At 46.2% G+C, this 21,336-nt stretch overlaps 1 long non-coding RNA gene and 1 pseudogene across 2 annotated transcripts in view; one reads left to right on the top strand and one right to left on the bottom strand.

Annotated features, from left to right (window-relative positions):
- LOC138849411 (uncharacterized) overlaps positions 1-21,336 on the bottom strand; it is a 410,778-nt gene that overhangs the window by 322,858 nt on the left and 66,584 nt on the right. The window lies entirely within an intron of this gene.
- The window catches only part of LOC149127219 (adenosylhomocysteinase-like), a 66,278-nt pseudogene that overhangs the window by 20,574 nt on the left and 24,368 nt on the right, over positions 1-21,336 (top strand).

Genomic DNA, 21,336 nt, shown 5'->3' with positions numbered 1-21,336 from the left:
CCTTAGGATATTCTCTTTATCCCTGAAGTGTTTCTTTTTATTGTTTTAACTTGGTTGTTCCTAAGCTCAGGGCTTTAATATCAGCCTCCCACTTGCTGTGGGTTAGATCATTATACTCTGAAGAACTCTGTTCTCTTCTCCACTGCTTTATTCCACTCCATTATCTGTCTCTTTCTGGAACTCTTGATGGATGAAGGTTAAACTCGTTCCTTCTCAATTGTCTTACTTTTTCACTCTGATAATAGTTAGAAGAGATACAACCTGGACTTCTAACAATAAGCGATTAGGTAAATACAGTGTTATGCATTAGTTGGCAAGACAGGAAATCATTTTTAAAATTTATAAAATAAAATCTAGATGCATTTGCAATTTAAAGAACAAAAACTATTAACTGCAAATGTACCAGGAGAGCGTTTTCTGTTTGCGATACAATAAAGGATAAATTGGGAAATCTGAATACACGAAGTTTTGTGTTTCTTGTATTGTTTTTTTTTTTTTTTTGGTAAAAGTAGTAAAATATATGTAGAAAAAGTATACAACCATACAAACTGCGGAATTTCCACCAATGGAACAGCCTGTGTAACATGCTCTGAGAGAGAGAAAGAACATGTGACCAACACCCACAAGGCCCCACGTGCCGTTCCGGTCACCTTGAGCCATGGCTCGCTCCTACCTTTCTTGACTTTTAATGCCATGAGTGCCACTGCCTGCGTTTGAGTGTTGTATAAAGGACCTGCAGAGCACATGCTCATTGCGTGTGGCTCCTTCTGTCTGTGAGATTCACGCACGTTGCAGTGTGCAGTTGTGTGTCCATTCCTTTTCCTGTGTGCTATGCCCATGTGCATGTATGCCAAATTGTGCCCACTATTGATAGGATGATCTCTCTGAATTTTGTTTAAACTACTCAGAGATTTCTTTGGCTTAATTTCCAACTTTAGTCCTTCCTGTTCAAAACCTTATACTTTATTTCTTACTTTTTGAAGATAATACATTTTTAATTTACATTATATTCAAAGCTTGATGGCTCCACTAAATAGAGTTTAACAAATAAAAATGTTTTTAAAGATTTATTCATTTATTTGAAAGTCAGAGTTACACAGAGAGAGGAGAAGTAGAGGGAGAGAGGGAGAGAGGGAGAGGGGGAGAGGGGGAGAGGGGGAGAGGGGGAGAGGGAGAGAGAGAGAGAGAGAGAGGGAGAGAGGGAGAGAGAAAGAGGTCCTCCGTCTGATGGTTCACTCCCCAGTTGGCCTCAACAGCTGGAGCTGCGCCAATCCGAAGCCAGGAGCCAGGAGCTTCTTCCAGGTCTCCCACGTGGGTGCAGGGGCCCAAGGACTTGGGCCATCCTCCACTGCATTCCCAGGCCAAAGCAGAGAGCTGGACAGGAAGAGGAGCAGCCGGGATTAGAACCAGCACCCATATGGGATGCCAGTGCTTCAGGCCAGGGCGTTAATTTGCTGAACCACAGCGCCGGTCCCACAAATAAAAATTTAAAAGAACACAGCCTAGTAAGAAAATAGATAAAGGATACAAATAATAACCAGATGAAAAGATGTACAATTTCACTTATATAAATTTTAAAATAGTCTTTAACTCTGGCTTTTCTATTTCATATTTAGTCAATCCTTTGATTTCTTCTTCATCTACACTGAATATACTTTTAGATTCCAGGGATTTCTCTTTTAATGACTACTTGGTCTTTTTTAACTAGAAACAATATTCACTTGTTTCTCTTTTTAAAATAGTAGCTGGAAACGTTAAGTTCTGTTTTTACTTCTCAGTTATTTCTGTTTCCTCCAAAGAAGTTTGCTCTCTGGTTTCCTCCTTAGCTCCTCTCTTTGGTCCTGCTCCTTCCTTAAGTGTCAGGGTGGCTCTTGGTCAAGCATTCACGTCCATGAGTGGAGAGCCCAAGTGCTGCTGGAGTCAGCAGCTCCGTGTCCTCACCAGGCTTCCACAGGTGTGGGACAGCTGGAGGCACACTCCGTGGGAGGCAGGCTGGTGACCAGAAGACCTCCAGGTGGGGGTCTGAGTAGGAGGCTGTCCTCAGACTTGCCAATTAGAGAGGGTGTGGGTTAGATACGCTTCCCTGGGTGGAGTGGCTTTGTGCTTGACATCCATATTTCTCTGGAGATTCTTAATGTTAATCTCACTGAGCTAATTCCTGATCTGCTCAGCTTTTCTCCAGATCCCCCAAACCACTGGGCATCTTCCTGAGAAGACCACACATTTCCTTTAGAAAATTGCTCCTCAATTATGTGCCATTGTCAAATACTCCATGCAAGACAGAGGCAGGAGAAAGAGTGACCTCCCCTAGGAGACCCAGCCATTATAATTTCAGATGTTTAATTAATGGCCCTGGTGATCATCCATGGCCTGCATTCTGTGTTTCCTGACTTTGCCCTGGGAGACTCTTCTGCTGCCAGCTGGAGAACCCTGGTCTTATCTCAGTGTTCAGGCTGCAGTTTCCTCCCATTGGGTCATCGCTGTCAAGCTGATCACATTGCATTTATCATCAAGGACTTCCTTAAACTTGACTTTACTGTTGGCTTCTGCCTGTGTCTTCCAGTACTATAGTATTTACATTACTGTTCTTAAAAAATACTCTCCCTTTGTCCTTTAAGGGGGCTTTTGGGAACCAAGCAGCCTAGAAATATCCACCTGCCACCTCAGACTTGAAAGCAGATCTGGAGAGGAGAGAGAATGGCAGATCTGGAGAGGAGAGAGAATGGCACAGGAAGACAGGACAGGTCCTGAGCCTGGAAGGTGGGCAGCTGCCATTGAGAGGCGTGGAACGACTTGGTAAGAATTACAGGAGTGGAATCAGCAGGACTTCCTGAGGGACTGGACATGGAAGTGAATGAAATGACCCCCAAAGTCTGCCTTAATGGGTGGGCAGAGATGCCCCTAGCGGAAAAGGCACTTAAAGGAGAACGGAGTTCTTGTTTCTGCTACGTTTTGTTATTATGAAGAGATGATGTTTTAATGCATCAAACCATTCCAGATTGTAGCTTAACTCTCCCGTAAGCTGAAAAGCACAAAATGTCCAAGTAGAGCAGTCTGTACATTTCCCGACTCAGCCTGGCTGATGAGATGCAACCTGCACTTGGCTGAAGTTTCAACAGCAGGGTCAGGAAACAGGTGGCCATAACTCGCAGAAGGCTCACACTGTGAATTATTTTTTTTTGAGCTACAAAACTGCTTAGACTATGTTTGTTGAGCACGTTTTATGATAACTTGGATGAAGCTTTGAGAAATGGCGTATCCTGAGTAAAAGCTTAATCTTTTTATTTCCTCTGGTGTATTGCAATATAATTAACTTCATGTCAATAAGTGCTTTATTCTTAGAGCATACAAAATCTGTGCTATTATACTTTGGTGCTATTGGTGCCCCCTATGGAGGAGTCTTCAGAAAAGATGCTGATAGCTGAATTCAAGTGGGAAAGAGGAAATTAGGAGTGTGTCTCCAGAATCAATAAAAAGGGAACACTGAACACACAGAGGTAGCCTCCAAATGTGTAAGTCTTGGTCCCAGGGCCACCTGCTCCGCATCCTTGTCTCTGAGTACCAACCAGCTCCTCGGTTGCTGTGATCTGAGAGCTAAAGAAGGAATGCTGAACCCTCCTGGGTTGTTTGTAAAAAAACAGCAAGTCTATTTGCAACATCTTGGTTGCAACAACACAAATCACATTGCAGAATAAGCCAAAGTCAAAGACTGGTCACATCTCATTTTCTGTGTTTTAATCCTGATTTGGCATATCCTGGGGGATTAAAGTATCTGTAAAATTCCAGCCACATTGTAGCACTATTAGACTGTATATGTACCTACCTCTAAGATTACTTGGGAAAATGAATTCTAAGATTACCTCACAGAAGTTATAGAAAAGAGATAAAGTAGGGTGGGTGCCTGCATCCCATATCCAAGTGCTGGTTTGATTCCTCTCTGCTCTGCTTCTAATCCAACTCCCTGGTAATGCACGTGGCAAGTGGTAGATGATGGGTCCAGAACTTGAATTCCTGCCACCCACGTGGGAGACCCAGATGGAGTTCTTGGCTACTGGTTTCAGCTTGGCCCAGCACTGGCTGTTGGTCAAATCAGCAGATGGATGTTGAGGTAAATCAGCAGATGGAAGATTCTCTCTCTCTTCTTCAAGTAAATACATTTTTTAATGAGGCTCTCTGATGGGGAAGAAAAGAGTATCAAGAAAGAAAGGTGGGGCTGGTGCTCTGGCACAATGGGTTAAAGCCCTGGCCTGCAGAGCTGCCATTCCATATGGATGCCGGTTTGAGTCCCGGCTGTTCCACTTCCCATCCAGCTCCCTGCTATGACTTTGGAAGGCAACGGAGGATGGCCCAAGACCCTGGAAAATAATACCTTGCTCTTGCCTTAGTTCTTTGAGAGCTTAGAGAACATGTTCACAAAAATAAGTTATCTTTGTTCTATGGGTTGGCAGGAAAAGGTGTATTATCTCCATTTTAGGGGCCAATAAGCCAGAGAGTTTAAAGGAACATGTCCAGGGGTACATGGCTAACAGAGGAGGGAAGCCCCCCACCTACCTCTCAGACCTCTGTTTTATGTTCACTTTTGTGCAGGTGAAAGACCGAAGTCCTTCATGGTTTTGTCCTGGCCATAAGCACTCAGGCAGTGCAAGGAGCAGCCTTATTGATGTTGTCCTCTGTCAGAGGAAAAACAAATAATTGGTTCAGTTCCGTCCACCTAATTTGAAGTTGGCTTTGTGCAAATGGGGGTGGGGGAAAACAGTTATTTGTATTTCCAACTGAAACATTATGCTACATTTGTAGTTGCATTCTAATCACTGTATTGATTATCTCCAAGCAATACCCACAAACTAATGGGATCCAATGTGATGTGAAATTCATAGCCACAGACCAAGGCTCAGTTTGTTGTCTGCATATGTACAGAATAGAGGACCTAAACGGATGCCCATCACCAGGCTGCTGTGTTTACAGTGTGAGAGAGAGTGTGTGGGGATGTGGCTGCACACTTGTGTGTGTGTGTGTGTGTGTGTGCACGCGCAAGTGTGGGAGGGTGTTTCCATGTGCTACAAGGAAATTCATTTTGAGTCATGAACTGCCATTCTCTAAAATGAAAAGGTGATAAAAGAAAAGAGGCATATGGCTTTGCTCAAGGTCCCCAGAAGTACAGCTGGACAGGACTCAGATTCTGGGAGGGGAGCTCTCCAATGAAAGGCAGCAGGGGGCATCTGGATGGGGCAAGGGGAGGAGCTGAACAGGCTGTGGGCTCAGCTGGAGATCAGCGTCAACATGATCCTGCTCAGACCCCTGCCTGCCTAGAGGCAACAGGAGAGTCCTTCTGCACCCCCATGTCAGTCAATCTGCAGGCCATGTTTGAAGGCGACAGGCTGCAGATTGGGCTGTGGGAAGCGGGGAACTCAGCATGATATTCCGGGCTAGGAATCCCTGGCCTGACTGAGGGTACTTTTCCAGAGAAGTGGTAACTAGAAGCTAGCAGCTGCCAACACTGTTAGCTGGGAGAGGGGTACACTGGCCCAGTAAGGGGATCTGGTCACAGCACAAATTATGACTACAAGATAATAAATTTCTATTATTAAAAACAATTTTCCCAGCACCATTTATTGAATAGACTGTCCTTACTCCAGGGATTGGTTTTAGATCCTTGATCAAGTATGAGTTGGCTGTAGATGTTTGGATTGATTTCTGGTGTTTCAATTCTGTTCCATTGGTCTATCCATCTGTTCCTGTACCAGTACCATGCTGTTTTGATTACAACTGCCCTGTAGTATGTCCTGAAATCTGGTATTGTGATGCCTCCGGCTTTGTTTTTGTTGTACAACATTGCTTTAGCTATTCGAGGTCTCCTGTGTCTCCATATGAATTTCAGCATCATTTTTTTCCAGATCTGAGAAGAAGGTCTTCGGTATCTTGATTGGTATTGCATTGAATGTATAAATTGCTTTTGGGAGAATGGACATTTTGATGATGTTGATTCTTCCAATCCATGAGCATGGAAGACTTTTCCATTTTTGGTATCCTCTTCTATTTCTTTCTTTAAGGTTTTGTAATTTTCATCGTAGAGATCTTTAACGTCCTTGGTTAAGTTTATTCCAAGGTATTTGATTGTTTTTGTAGCTATTGTGAATGGGATTGATCTTAGAAGTTCTTCCTCAGCCATGGCATTGCCTGTGTATATAAAGGCTGTTGATTTTTGTGCATTGATTTTATATCCTGCTACTTTGCCAAACTCTTCTATGAGTTCCAATAGTCTCTTAGTAGAGTTCTTTGGATCCCCTAAATAAAGAATCATATCATCTGCAAAGAGGGATAGTTTGAGTTCTTCCTTCCCAATTTGTATCCCTTTAATTTCTTTTTCTTGCCTAGTAGCTCTGGCTAAAACTTCGAGAACTATATTGAATAGCAGTGGTGAGAGTGGGCATCCCTGTCTGGTACCAGATCTCAGTGGAAATGCTTCCAACTTTTCCCCATTCAACAGGATGTTGGCCGTGGGTTTTTCATAAATTGCTTTGATTGTATTGAGGAATGTTCCTTCCATACCCAGTTTGCATAGAGTTTTCATCATGAAAGGGTGTTGTATTTTATCAAATGCTTTCTCGGCATCTATTGAGATAATCATATGGTTTTTCTTCTGCAGTCTGTTAATGTGGTGTATCACATTGATTGATTTGCTCACATTAAACCATCCCTGCATACCAGGGATAAATCCCACTTGGTCTGGGTGGATGATCTTTCTGATGTGTTGTTGCATTCTAATGGCCAGAATTTTATTGAGGATTTTTGCATCTATGTTCATCAGGGATATTGGTCTGTAATTCTCTTTCAATGCTGCATCTTTCTCTGGCTTAGGAATTAAGGTGATGATGGCTTCATAGAAAGAATTTGGGAGGATTCCCTCTTTTTTGATTGTTCAGAATAGTTTGAGAAGAATTGGAGTTAGTTCTTCTTTAAATGTCTGGTAGAATTCAGCAGTGAATCCATCTGGTCCTGGGCCTTTCTTTGTTGGGAGGGCATTTATTACTGTTTCAATTTCTGTCTCAGTTATGGGTCTGTTTAGGTTTCCTATGTCTTCCTGGTTCAATTTAGGTAGGTTGCATGTGTCCAGGAATCTATCCATTTCTGATAGGTTTCCCTGTTTGCTGGCATACAAGTCCTTGTAGTAATTTCTGATGATTCTTTTTATTTCTGTGGTGTCTGTTGATATGTATCCTTTTTCATCTCTGATTTTATTGATTTGGGTCTTTTCTCTTCTTTTTTTAGTTAGTTGGGCCAGCGGGGTGTCAATTTTGTTTATTTTTTCAAAAAACCAGCTCCTCGTTTGGCTGATTTTTTGTAATTTATTTTGGATTCAATCCTGTTGATTTCTTCTCTGATTTTAATTATTTCTCTTCTCCTACTAGATTTGGGTCTGGTTTGCTGCAGATTTTCTAGATCCTTGAGATGCATTGAAAGCTCATTTATTTGGTGCCTTTCCAATTTCTTGATGTAGGCACCTATTGATATAAACTTACCTCTTAACACTGCTTTTGCTGCGTCCCTTAAGTTTTGGTATGTTGTGCTGTTATCCTCTCATTTACTTCCAGAAAGTTTTTGATTTCTCTTTTGATTTCTTCTATGACCCATTGTTCATTCAGGAGCATGTTGTTCAATCTCCATGTGTTTGCGTATGCTCTAGGGATTCCTGAGTTGCTAATTTCCAACTTCATTCCTTTATGGTCTTAGAAACTGCATCGTATGATTCTAATTCTTTTGAATTTGCTGAGACTTGCTTTATGGCCTAGTATGTGGTCAATCCTAGAGAAGGTTCCATGTACTGCTGAGAAGAATGTAAATTCTTTATGTGTAGGATAAAAAGTTCTGTAGATATCTGTTAGATCCATTTGGACTATAGTGTCGTTTAAATCTACTGTCTCCCTGTTGATCTTCTGTCCTGTAGATCTATTTCTGAGAGTGGAGTATTGAAGTCCCCCAGTACTATTGTATTGGAGTCTAAGTCTCCCTTTAAGTCCCTTAACAAATCTTTTAAATAAACCAGTGCCCTGTAATTAGGTGCATATACATTGATAATCGTTATATCTTCCTGTTGAATTGATTCCTTAATCATTATATAGTGCCCCGCTTTGTCTCTCTTAACAGTTTTGTGTTAAAGTTTATGTTGTCCAATATTAAGATGGCTACGCCCGCTCTTTTTTCATTTCTGTTGGCATGGTATATCTTTTTCCAGCCTTTCACTTTCAGTCTGTATGCATCTTTGTTGGAAAGATGTGTTTCTGTAAGTAGCAAATAGATGGGTTTTGTTCCTTAACCCAATCAGCCAATCAGTGTCTTTTAATTGGACAGTTCAGTCCATTAACGTTCAATGTGACTATTGATAAAAAAAAAAAATAACCCTGAAGACAGCTTGGGTCTTCTGCATTTTGTTTTTTAAGATTTATTTGTTTATTAGAAAGCTAGAGTTACAGAGAGGGGGAGACACACACACGCACACACACACACACACACAGAGAGAGAGAGAGAGAGAGAGGGAGAGAATCTTCCATCTGCTGGTTCATTCCCCAGATGGTTGTAACAGTAGCCCAAAGCCAGGATCCAGGAGCTTTACCACATCTCCCATGTTGGTGGCAGGGGCCCAATTACTTGGGTCATCTTCCACTGATTTCCTAGGCCATCAGCAAGGAGCTGGATCAGATGTGGAGCAGTTGGGACATGAACCTGTGCCCATATGGGATGCTGCCTTTACAGGTGGCAGCTTTACTCGCTTGCCATGATGCTGGTCCATAGGGTCTTCTGCACTTTTATCAGTAATTATTGCCTCGAAAGTCAGAAATCACTTGGTTGGTGAAGTACTGTCCAAATTAAGCAAGGTGAATGGATCCACTGGCGGCTTCATGTCTGAAACAAAGACGTGAAATCATTGTGGTGTGCCAGTGTCAATTTCTTGATTTTGATGGCATAGGTACTATAGTTCTGTAATACATTAATACCGGGAAAGCCAGATGATACTTCCATGGGTACTCTCGGTACTATTTTCACAACTTCTTGGGCGTCTGGAATTATTTTTAAATAGAAAGGGTTTTTTAAAGCGTAAGATCTGGCATCTCACCATGAGATTTCAGTCCTGGTTCCAGCATCCCTGGGCTGTGCAACCCACTGTAGTAGAGAGACTTTGAGGAGCAGAGCGTGCTTTAGTCTTCTGTTCTTACCGTTCTTTCACAGGGCGTGAACTATATACACATATCCCGTTTTATATGAAGAAGTAGCTCTCTGAGTCCACAAATGAGTAAGTAGGTGACCTTGAACAAATCACTTGCACTCCCCTGAGCTTCAGCTCTGCATCTGTCCGTGAGGTCCTTGCCAGCACCAAAGGTGCTCACAAGCTCAGAACCACCCAGGGAGAAGCTAAGAAGTGCAGATTCTCAGGCCTAACTCACACATCCCGGGAGGAGGTCCCAGAATCTATCGTTTAAATTAGCTCACCGGAATGACCAGATTCTGTGGCAACATTTGGGGTCCATTTTTGGAGAAGAGTTCAGATGCTATTAAGTAGCTATGCCAGAAGGCAGGAAAGTGAAGGAAGAGAAGAATGAAGTGACCAGAAACATAGGGAGCTGCCAGCACCCTCACCACCGCGTGCAGTTCTCTGCCCGACCCGCATCAGCAGGGGGCGCCCAAGGGGACCCGGTGAAGCAGTTTGCAGCCCAATTGCCCATAAGCCCACTGATGAGATGTTTATGACCCCTGCTGTCCATCCCCAGAACATCCTAGGAGCACAGCAGACATAAAATGACTCGGACTTTGATTCCAGAAGAAGAATAAAAGAGAGAGACAGGGAGAGTTGTTTATCTATAAAAAGTCTGTCGTTATGGAAACGAGCCTCAAAGCTCCCTTTAACAAAATAAAAGTTCCCTGCATTGGCCAGCATCGTTTCCTCAGAGAAGGGAGGAATGTGTGAGAAAGACACTCCTGTGAAGCTGTAGGGGGGAAATATGGTTTTCAGCACCTTGATACCCAGATTAGCATGTGGCTGTCGCACTTCTGGGACAGCCCGGCTAGTCGCTCCCCACTTCCACCAGGCTTTCCAGAAGACTTCTGTCTTCTGCATCACACAGAAAAGTGGGAATTAGCCCTTGGAAATGGCACCTTCCTTTTCCGATGCATGATGGGCACTTGGGAAGTGGTTCCATCTAGCCGCCAGGCTCTTCTCCAGGGTGTGTCTTTGTGTATGTCTCTATGTCTGTACCTGTGTGTATCTGTGTTTCTGACTGTCTTTATGTGTGTCCATGTATCTGTGTCTGTGTGTGTCTGAACACATCTATGTGCTCGTGTGTCTCTGTGTATATCTGTGTGTACATGCGTGTGTGTGTCTCTATCTATACTTATGTCTATGCCCTTGTGTATGTCTGTGTGTGTCTGAATATTCTGTGTGCTCGTATGTCTCTGTGTGTGCCTGGATGTCTGTATCTCTTTGTATACATCTGTATGCATATTCATCCGTGTGTATAACCATTTGCTACAAGACTGATTGCTGTGTTCATCGAGGTCATTGATTTTCCTTCTCATCTATCCAACAATTGATGTAAGATTCTAAAGAAATGCCCTTTTGTTCTGGAAACACAATATGAGAAATCTGAAAGCACCACCATTTGCATGGTGTTAAACTTAAAAATCTCTCCAATTTGACATGATGCTAATTAGACATGATGGCACGCAACACTTTTCATCTCCAAAATTCTTTGCAAAAATTAATTACCAATTAATCTAAAACTTCTGAGTGTTATTTATTTAATATGTGTGTACTCTGAACTTGAAAATGTTTAGATTTAAAAGTAGGACTGGTAAAACTATACCATGTGCTTAAAAGCTGGAAAAGAAAAATAGCTCAAATAATTCTCAGAGAAGGACAAATCACAAGTACATCAGGGAGATGAGATGTTGGCTTATTCCAAGTATTAGTAGACTCTCCCCAGGAAATGCTACACAGACGTTCAGTTGGAAGTTTGCTGAAGGAATTTCTCCGAAGTAATGAAGTTAATCAGTCTACAGCAAGGAGCTCTGAGACGAGACAGCAAGGAGCTCTGCCCTTTCTTTCGAAGTCCCAGGGGCTTTGATTCAGAGTCGTCCCTGAAGTGGTGCTTTGTGCAGAAGGCAAGTTCAACAGACAAGTGAATCATCAGTCAGAACTGGGGGTGGGGAGAGGTTAACCAGAGAGAAGAAGAGAGGGAGGGAGGGAGAGAAGCAGGGTGGAAGGGCAGAAGGAAGGAAGGGAGGGCAGTTACGCGCATTGGCTTGAGATTGCAGGGACAATGCCTGACACTGCTAAAAGTGTAGAGCATTTCTGTGGAATGCAAACTGTAGAGACTTACTAGGTCTTAACTTTCACTGCAATGTAGGGAAAACTGTTTTCCAGTACCCACAGTAAGCCAGTTGACTACTGCCTCTTCCAAAACAAGCTTCTCTTTAGCCCCACCTGGTGGTCCTTCTCCCTCAAATCACCACTCAGTCTGTAAGCTAGGAAAATTCACGGAAAATTCGTAGATGGTGCCAGGCCAGGGGACACAGTTACCCAGGCAGATTTTTCAGAGACCGCTCAGAAAGTGTATCTGCTCAGGACTGGAGCCTCTCCCTCACCCCTCACTTTGTCCCCCCCACCCCCCGCTCCCTTCCACTTTCACCTCCTCCCTTTTGCCACAATTGTGGTTATAGTTTATTTCAAAGCTGAAAGCAGAGCTAAAAGCCCAGATGACACCCCTAGACACCTGTCATGGGAGGGTGGCACAGGCTGAACGGACAGAACTCACAGCACAGCAGGACCAGGGCTGTCATATCCCGATGGTGAGAACTTTTTGATTTCCACAGTGGAGGGAAGGAAACCAGCTAGAGAGAAGCATAGTTTGGACACTGAAAGACCAAGGTACCTTCCAGCCCTGAGTCCGAGTACCCCAGTTAGCCTCCAGACAGGTGTGTGTCTTAGCAACAGGACCTTGTGGGTTATTGGTGCTTTCAGGTGGCCGTATTGATTAATATCTTAGACAGGGCATGGCTAAGGGTTTCAAAAGGGCCTATAGCTTCCAGAAATGTCAACACCTTATGCTATGTAACCCTGGATGCCTGGTGGGTCCCGCATGGCTCAGGACAGTGTAGGGGAGTGACTGCTGGTTCTAAATGCTTTCCAGCTTCGCCTGGAACCTCCCACGTGGTTGCCCAAGCTTTGTGCCCTTGGACAGCTGAGCCTGCTGGCCCACTTCTCTGTTCTCAAGGCTCTGTCAGCAGACTCCAGTGGAGAGAGAGCTGGCACAGCAGCGAGCTGACAAGTATCAAATTAAATAGTAGATTTTAAAGTGCATTTCACACGTTAAAGGCACAGATGGCGAGGCGTCCGTGCCTTGGGAGACGGGTGTGCCGTGGAGAAAGCAGGTGTGGAGTGTATGCATCTCCTGGCACGCCTTGCTCTAAGCAGGTGAGGTCCCTGCCCTACCTCCGTGCCCTGGGGCCTGGGTCTTGCTGGCAAATGCTGGCCCACCTGGGCTGAGCCAGAGGAAGACAATTTCACAATTTTGTGGTCGTGGATTTTGTTATTGTTCAGGATCATTTCTGCTGTGACTTTTCTTTTATTCCTACATTGCGGTTAGTTTCCCAAGAAGGAAGAAAGTGAAAGTACAAGTGAGAGCCGGGTAGTGCAAGCTGACTTCAATGCAGATACCCCAGTCTTTGGGGAAGCCAGGAGCCATGTGCTCACCCCCGTAGGATCCTTCTACAGGTCCCAAAGAGTGGCTCTCAATGTGGAGGTGCCTGGCTCAACAGCGTCCGCATTGCCAGGAAGCGTCCAGCAAATTCTCAGACTTGAGCTCAGAAGAAAACTCGGAGGCAGAACACAGCCCTCCAATGCTTCAACCACCTTCCAGGTAACTCGGGCTCACAAAAAGTTGGGAACCACCAGCCTGGGGTAGTTAATGCAGGTTTGCTCCAAGGGAGACAGTGTTCTGGTCTGGGCTGTTCCAGCACCCTGGATTTAAAGGGGCCTGTTTCCCACTACAAAACAAACCCAGTATTTCCTGATCTCTTGGGAAGCCCTTGGTAGGCTTGCACTCCTGGAACCTGGGTCCAGGGTTAGGTCTGGGGTCCATGTTTGCAGAGAGAAGGCCATCTCTGGGATTGTGATAAGGGCCCCAGGGTGATGCCTTCTCTATCTGCCTTCAGTGCCTTCTTTCCAGCTTCCCCACCAGCAGCTTCTATGTTCAGAGGAAGCAATGACTCAGGTTTGGCCCTTGGCTCAGTGGGAGTTCACAGTGCAGCAGAGACTTGGACAGGGATCCTTGTAATGGAAACTGATTAGCGCTGCAGAGAGGCCTGAGCTGAGTGTCTGGGCGCGTCATGTGGTCCTAGGGAACACAGGGTCACCATTCTCCCCTTATCCCTCCAGCCCTGCCAGAGACCGCACAGCCCAGACAGGGAGAAGGCACAGAAAATCCAGCATCTGCCCACAGGCCACAGTTCCCTATTCCTTCCCTGTGGAAGGCCAGCTGCTGTGCCCAGGGCAAGGCATTGCCTGCCTGCACTTCTGGAAGCTGTCAAGGAAACAAAACAGGTGTCCCCCCTACCAGCTGTCCCTCACTGCAACCTGGATCTCTCTCTCCAGGGGGTGATGGTGGTGGTGGGATACGTGCATGTGGCTACACATGTGTGTGTGTGTGAGATGGGTGCATTTGCAATGGAAGGGAAAGCCTGCCCACTCCTTTCCCACCTGTAATTGCTAAGAAGCAACTAGCACAATGAAGTGTCTACAGTTCTATGACCAAAGTTATCTCAGCCTGAGGTCTTGCCACTTCTTTTCTGCCATGTATCACAATTAAATATGCATCCATATACTAAGGACAAAGCCAGGATTCCTACCCCTGCTAACCTCAGCCACCACTCTGCCCAAGGCCAGGGCAACTTTGTTCTGTCCATCCACATTGATTCAGACTCCCTCTTCTCATCTGCAGTGCCCTGCTCCAGCAGTCCAAGAAACACCTGCTGTGAGCTCTGGGTCTGCAGGCTGGAGGCCCGGCCTCTTTCCCATTCTGGTTCTATCATTTATAAGCAGGGTCTTTCACCCTTTCTGAGCCTCCCTGTATCCGCACTAAAACCTGGAGCAGTCCACTCCTGCCAACCCCAAGGGAACAGGGTCAGGATCCAGTGAGATGTTTCTAGAACTGAGGCTGGCCCTGGTGGGGTCTGGTAAGAGACGATGCTAGGAAAGTGATACACCATGAGGCTGCTGAATCGGAGACTCCCTTCAACCAACTGATGCAACGGAATCCTGGTTCCATCCTCTCTGTCTGGCAGTGCCAAGTCTCTGGTCTCTCTGGGGGTCCCCCAGGGGTGTGTTGCTTCATGATGACAACAAGCAGCCCCAAGTCAGGGCAAAGGAAGGAGTAGGGAATGGGGAATCTAAGCCACAAGGGCAATGAGCTGAAGCAGAAACCAGCCCTGATGGTTCTTAGGGAAGAAACATGCATCTCTGATTCCACGTCACCACAGGTGAACAGAGCACAGGGCCTGCACCTGCTCTTGTACTGGCTGAGCGGAAGGTGCAATATGGCTACCCTGCACCCACAAACCCACCCACAGAGAGCACCCAGGACCAACAGAGAGCTGGAACAGCTACGGCATCCTCCCTGCATGTGAAATCCCACTACAGCCACGGGCCCTTCGCAATGGCTAAACCAAGATTGACTAAGGCGTCAGTGTCTCTAGAGCCTGGCTGGAGACTACCACCCAGTGCTGGAGAGAGACCTTATTCCTGGAACCTGGAGGATCCAGCTGTATAGTGAAGAAGTCGAAGACGCCACTGTCACTCAGGGAGCCCCACCAGAAATCTACAAAGGGAAGCAGAGGAAAACAATGCACTGGACTCTTCTCTGTGTTGAACAACATCATCCAGCTACTCTATTATTCCTGTTTGACTCATGGGGGAACTGAGGCTTAGAAAAGCCAGGCAATTGTCCAGGGCTACCAAGCTGACCAGGGGCAGAGCTCCTGAGCCCCTCTCCTGCACTCAGCAGAGTTGGAGCAAGGTCATGATCCCATGCCCCGCAGCCCACAGGGACGGATGCCAACCAGAGCCTGGGTAGGTGAGAACAGGCCGGACAGATGGGTCAGGGGACCAGCAATGCCACTTACATTCATGTCTTTCTTCCCTGGGTCTGCCAAAATGTCAGAAGGCTTTTCACCAATTTTTCTCACCCATGACCACCACAGAAGTGTGCCACAGCCTATGGCCTTCCTTCCTCTTCCAAATTGGCTTACCACGAACAAGATTTCCTCCACTAGTTCTGTATTTATCTGCAGTTCTACTTCTCTCATTTCCCCCTTTCTACTCCTAGATTCTCCTCTTCTTTTTTCCTGCTGATTTCCTAGTCTTCATCCCCAATGGCTTCCTCTCTCCCTCCCTTCCTCTCTCTCTCTCCCCCTCCCTACCTCCTTTACTCCCTCTCCTGATGCACTGATAACACCAAGAGCTGAAATGAGCAGCCAAAAACACAGGGTCTCAAACAGACTGGAGCGCCCCACCCTTGCACATAAGCCCTCAGCATCAACTTGGACCACGAAGGAAGCAAGGGAGGCCGAGTCTGTACATTGCTCTGGACGTTTGCTGAAGGGGGGGGGGGGGGAGGTAGTTGCATTTTGTGTCCAAGCCAAAATGAAGCAAAGCTTTTTGGAAGAAGCAGAAAATCCCGATCCCTGCCAGCCCCTCTTGGTATTGTTCTGCATGCCAGAAACTTGATGCTTTTTCAGTGTGGGAGGAGAACAACTGCAAATGCCACCCTCCCTCGGCGCTGGCCCAGGCCTCTTCCCGGCCAGCGTCCTCGGCAGCAGGGTAAAGGCCGCTTTGAACAGGAGACAGCAAGACAATGGGAAAACCAGGCTTGGCACCTCCAACCCAGACACACAGGCTAAAAATGACTTCTACCCACATGGGCAGTGTTATTCAGCATAAAGGGGACAGGAGGGAGCCGAAGGCTTTGTATAGATGGCTTAGAAGTGGAGGAGGAGTGAGCCAGGGGACATTTTTATCTATTTTTGCAGCCCACAGCCTTAGGAGCCACCCAGGCCAAAAAGAGAGAGAGAGAGAGAGAGAGAGAGAGAGAGAGAGAGAGAGAGAGAGAGAAAGAGAGAGAGAGAGAGACATTATTAGCATTTGCAATTCTATTTTGGAGAATAGAATTAAATCCGGGTCTGGGAAAAGCTAACGTGATCTGGTCCCACTTTTTTTCTTTGCAGGTGGAACCTACAATGGCAGGTTCATTGCTCAGGTCATCCCCACTGAAAGAAGACAAGCTAAGCACACTTCAGCCCTCCCTTGGCTTCCTGCTGCCTCTCACTGCTGCTTTGCAAACCCACCAGCATCTCTTCCTGACCCTTGCAATTTTCATCAAAGGGAGCTGGAAAAATCAGCTCCCTAGACCCTGGGGGCATCAGGAGAATGGCAGCAGCCCATAGCCCTGAGGGCGGAGCTCGTTCACCTGTTTCAAGAACCCAGATTCTCTTTCTCAAGCTTGGCAAAAGGACAAGTGTGTCTCCTCTTGGCTTCACTGTATCTTCCACCTCCAAATGCATTCTCACACTAGCTTCTCCAAATGCCATTCCCCCAGCAAGTAGCTAGGTGAGGGTTTTCCCCACCTAATCTTTCAGCAACCCCCATTTCCCACATTTTCATTTCCTGGTGTCTCTGGTTGGTTTCTCTGGACCCAGCCAAGGATTCGGGTGCACATGATATGTTAGGGAGAGCTCTCGGAGAAAGAGAGGCAGGAACACGGGACAGGGCAGAGGAAGGAGCTAAGCACAGATACGACCTCAGATGGTCTTTCTGGACTTGACCCACAGAGGACTCTGGAGGTCAATTACAAGGCAGAGTTGGCCCTACCTTTTGACCCAGCCTTGGTTCTCCATTGGCTGAGAGCTTGTCCAGGCTAGGACACAGGCAACTTTTGGGGCCAGGTGACTGTAGACAAGTCTATAGTACCCCATATTCTCAGCAGGTGGAGGATGGGTAGCTGAGAAAAATAGGATGTGGACAAGGCACCCATTGCATTCAGCAGAGCTGGTGGGTCTGGAGTTAGAGATTGCGATAGAGTTGTTTTGTTTGTTTGTTTGTTTGTTTTTGGACAGGCAGAGTGGACAGAGAGAGAGAGAGAGAGAAAGGTCTTCCTTTGCCGTTGGTTCACCCTCCAATGGCCGCCGCGGCTGGCGCGCTGCGTCCGGCGCACCACGCTGATCCTATTGCAGGAGCCAGGTACTTCTCCTGGTCTCCCATGGGGTACAGGGCCCAAGTACTTGGGCCATCCTCCACTGCCTTCCTGGGCCACAGCAGAGAGCTGGCCTGGAAGAGGGGCAACTGGAACAGAATCCGGCGCCCCGACTGGGACTAGAACCTGGTGTGCCAGCACCGCAAGGCGAAGGATTAGCCTAGTGAGCCACGGCGCTAGCCAACCATAGAGTTCTGATGGTTTCTGCCTTCACAGTGACTTCTCCTACGCCAGGCAGGATCAGAAGTGAGAGGAGCCATTCCTTGCTCTCTGCTCCCCCAGAACAAGACCCTGCTGGTATTCACCTCTGCAGACCCTCAAGAGATCCCATCACCTCTTATCTGGATCAGCTTTTCAGTCTTCCTACCCAACTCTCTGCTTCCAGCCTCCAGAGAGAAGAGGGCAATCCATGCCTGTCACACTCTGCTGAAAACCTTCCAGAGGCATCCCCAGGCTTCTACAGTAACATGTCCACATTGTATAGAAGTCATTATTTTACTAGGGCCCTCCAATAGAACAAGAGGATTTTTTGAGGCTTTAAACCAGGTCTTACTTTTGTTTGTATCCCCATTTGATTCAATGCTAAGCATATAGTAGGCATCAAAAGGTCTTTTTTGGAAAAAAGGCGGCAGCTCTATCCAAGAACATATTTCATCTTAATATCTCTTCACCAATGTGAGAAGTTAGGGAATATGCTTTCTAGATGGTTAGTGTCCCTTTCAAAGACTCTCATGAGAGAGTGGTTTTCTATTGTCATGCTAATGGTACTGCTGATAATCATGCCTATCTGTAGATGATTTCATAAATGTCCCAAGGCCCTAAACATTCCTCCACCCACCCACCCACCCTCACACACACATTGAAATCTTAGGCCCTATTGAGTCATAGCCTAACAACTGCCCCATTACATTTTGAATATGTGATTTTATTCTTATTCATTAGATAGAAAAAATATAAATTGTGCCACAATCTTGTTATAGAAAGCAAATGTCTTCTTTTATCTTCTTCTCTTTTTTAGATTTATTTATTTATTTATTTATTTGAAAGGCAGAGTGACAGAGAGAGAGGGAGAAACAGAGAAAGAGAGAGGAGAAAGAGATTGTTCATCCACTAGTTCATTCCCCCATTAGTCTCAAATCCCCAGACGATCTGGGCCAGGCTGGAGCCAGGAACTCCATCCTGTTCTCCTACATGGGTAGCAAGTAAACAAGGATGTGAGACATCTTCCACTGCCTTCCCAGGCACATAAGCAGGCAGCTGGATCAAAAGTGGAGAAGCCAGGATTCAAACCAGCACTCTGATATGGGCTACCAGAGTCGCAAATGGCAGCTTAACCTGCTGTGCTGCACTGCCACTGCAAATCTTTTTTTAACCAATACTGTAGATCAAAGTGAGTAGTCTCAGTTTCTCTGGAAGAAGCTAAATAAAAACACTTTGTTTTTAAAATTGCAGCTAACACCATCAGGATTTAGAAATACCCATTTCCACTCCCCTACCTGGGTCCCCAGAAAAATCTGACCTAGTATTCCCAGACAGGCTGGGTCCTAAGGGATATATCTGTGCATAAACTAGAGAACCTCAACCTTGACAGCCACTGATCTGGGCATCCAAGGGTATTATCAAACCTGGCCAATCGTAGAGTGGAAGAATGGAATTTTCCTCGCAGGGAAGATCATTGCTTTCTGTGCTGGGCCCTCACTGCAGCAGTGACCAGCTGTTCACTGAAGTGGGCAGCAAGAGCAGTGTGGCTGGGTTGCACCCATCTCCTTGAGTTTGCATGAGGACACCCAAGTCTCCCCATTATAAAGAGATTCCTTCTTTTATTCCCAGTTTTTGACGGACTGCAAAGAGCAAATCTTTTCCCCACTAGAAGGCCCAGGAAGATCCCTTCTCACCATCCCATACTGTCTCACTGCACATTGCTCTCGGGCCTAAGCAGATCCTGAATAGATAGACTTCAAAGCCTGCCAAAGAGCAAGCCTTCTAAGAACTGCAAGAGAAAAAGTGGTCTCCAAGGGTCTAGGAGCCCCAGATCATGCTCTGTCTCTCTACTATGTGGAAGAAAATTAGCTTTGAGTTTGGTCAGAAAGAAACGAACTCTGGATTCATTCAACAAATGAAATAATAATGTAGGTAGTATTCTAAGTGTTGGGAATACAGTAATATGATCAAAGACACAATCTCTGACATCATGAAGCTCATGTTCTGGGATTGTGAAGACACACAAATGATCATATCAGCTAGTGTCAGGTTGGGCTAATGTCACAAAGACAATAAAACGGCTGTGTCATAGAGATGGAGTTGAGTTAGGGGTGACTGCTTTGAATTGAGTGGTAAGGAAAAGGCTCTCATGAACTGAACCCGAATTATGATCCTAACTCTAACGACTAACAATGGTGCCTTCCTTGTGCCTGGAAATGACCAAGGCATTATACATGCATGATACATATGTCAGCTACTAGTAGCTCCATTTTACTGATGAATAAACTGAGGCAGAGAAGTAACTGGCCATATACCTAAGGTCACACAGTTAGGAATATGGGGAGGCAGCCTTCTCAGCCACACAGCTGGGCTCTAGCCTTAGCTCTTAACCATTACACACCAATGCCTGTAACAAATGGTATAAGCAAGCAGGTGCCAGGCAGAGGGTACAGAATGTGCCAAGTTCCTAAGTTTGGAAAGCAGGTCTCTGGCCCACAGCAATCTCCACCAGGAGTACTCAGTCATTTCCAACTCAGGCCAAACCCAAAACAACCGTGAAAATCAAGGTAATTTCCAAGGCCTCTCTCTGTGGTGCCTGAGAATCTCCAACAAAATATTGTGCAAAGAAGACGTTGCATATTTTATATGATCTTGATATCAAGACCAATATAGGCCGGCGCCGCAGCTCACTAGGCTAATCCTCCACCTAGCGGCGCCGGCACACCAGGTTCTAGTCCTGGTCGGGCGCCGGATTCTGTCCCGGTTGCCCCTCTTCCAGGCCAGCTCTCTGCTGTGGCCCGGGAAGGCAGTGGAGGATGGCCCAAGTGCTTGGGCCCTGCACCCCATGGGAGACCAGGATAAACACCTGGCTCCTGGCTTCGGATCAGCGCGGTGCGCCGGCCGCAGCGTGCCAGCCGTGGCGGCCGTTGGAGGGTGAACCAACAGCAAAGGAAGACCTTTCTCTCTGTCTCTCTCTCTCACTATCCACTCTGCCTGTCAAAAAAAAAAAAAAACACACACAATATAAATACTTTCTGAAATCTTAAAACCCTGCTATGGCTCCCCCAATCATCCAGGACCTTCTGAAATCTAATTTCATCTTGGCAGAGCTTCCTGCAAGATAAACACAAGCCTACTCAAGGAAGTCTTAATTCCATAGCATTTAAAATATGCCAGCAGCTAATCAATCCAGACCTGGAGGCTGTACGGAGGGCTGATATCCTCTGTGCACGTCTGCTCAACCGATACTAACCGAGTCTTCCCCAGCAGGCTGAAGCTGCAGCGGACACAGTGGGAGTACAGAAATAAGGACATGCAGGATCCCAACTTTAAAGATTACAGTTACAGCAATTTTGGGTGCCCTGCTTGACACAGAAAGAATTTTCCCCAAAATTACTAAAGCAGCAGTGAATTTTGGAGCTGGGAAATGAAGAAAAAGCTGACATATGCCCTGAACTTCTGATCAGGGAAAACATTCAAGACTATTAAAGTGCTCAGCAGTATTTGAAAAGTTTTTCCTCTCTGTTTTCACAAAAACACGATCATTTCCAGGCCCGTCAGGATGTAAAATACAAAGCAAAAGGAAAACCGCAATAAAGTTTATGTCCCACCATCCAGATGCAGGGCTGTGGGAGAGCTGAGAGTCAGGCTTCCTCCTCCGCAGGCCGAGGCCTTGCCAAGCGTCGAGCCCTGCAGGTGTGCCTGGGCATGCACAGGTGAGGAGGATAAAGCAGTGCCAAGGGCTCATGATAAAGGTTCCACCCGGGGTGGGCATCTGTGGGGCACGGGTAGCGATGGCTGCGAGTTCGCAGTCTCCGGGCAGGTGGGCTGCGTGTAG

The sequence above is a fragment of the Oryctolagus cuniculus genome, chromosome 4 (genome assembly GCF_051225735.1).
Source record: "Oryctolagus cuniculus isolate XC-2025 breed Fujian yellow rabbit chromosome 4, ASM5122573v1, whole genome shotgun sequence".
NCBI lineage: Eukaryota > Metazoa > Chordata > Mammalia > Lagomorpha > Leporidae > Oryctolagus > Oryctolagus cuniculus.
The sequence above is the reverse complement of the archived record's forward strand: the minus strand, read 5'-3'. Positions and strand labels throughout refer to the sequence as shown.